Source organism: Amphimedon queenslandica, unplaced genomic scaffold (genome assembly GCF_000090795.2).
Source record: "Amphimedon queenslandica unplaced genomic scaffold, v1.1 AMPQUscaffold_13413, whole genome shotgun sequence".
Classification (NCBI taxonomy): domain Eukaryota; kingdom Metazoa; phylum Porifera; class Demospongiae; order Haplosclerida; family Niphatidae; genus Amphimedon; species Amphimedon queenslandica.
This window is the reverse complement of record NW_003546351.1, coordinates 82,950-83,831: the sequence shown is the minus strand read 5'-3', so window position 1 is coordinate 83,831 and position 882 is coordinate 82,950.

Here is an 882-nt window from a genome sequence, read left to right as displayed (position 1 = left end):
CGAGAGTATCACTTCTTACCTACTTTGAAGTTGATCTAAAGGGACATGGACCTGCTCAAAGACTGCTGTAGTAGATTGGTTAAGAATTATCCTTGTAGCATCAACTGGTACTGAAATACGCACCAACACCAGCAACGACAGGACTTCTTGATGATGTTGCAGATAACAAAGGTGGCGAAACAAAACGGCCAGTTCGCTGAATTCGGTTTTCCTCTAACACAAGGTCTACAGCCATGCTAGTGATACCATTGGAGTCCTCTGGTCAAGATGAGGTCATCTAAGAAGTCAGGTTGGAATAGGACCTCGCTTTTCCTGTATGGCAGGAATACGAAAGTTGTGCCAGCCATTTTGTTTGTGGGTGAATCCTTTATAACACACATGTAATTTTAGAACTGACTAAGACATGTAACTGTCTCTCACTTAGTCAAAGCAACTTCTTTATCACACTTGCAGTAATCTAGTTTCTCCTCTAGCTGTTTATCTCTCCTTTCAAAATGTACATTAAATGCCTATCTAGCTACAGATGCCAACTGTTTAAAAACATTATGGACTTAGTAACTTAAAATTATGCACTTAAAATTAAATACACTGCCAGCCACTTGAGGACCACTTTGCTTTAAGCATGCATTCTTTACAGACAAAAAGCTCACAGCGCTGGCTGACTTCAGTGATGAGAGTGACACGTTGCCAATACATCCCTGTACACTGTGGGTCATTGGACTTGTTGCAACTATTTACAATGCTTGAATGAACCATCCTATTGCTGATGAAAGAAGTGATAAGACAATAAGCCATAACTTTGCAGCAACCAGCCCCACCGAATTTATAACATTGCAACTACTACGGCGCTCTACCTGATGTTGAGTGGCTGAGACCGAGTCT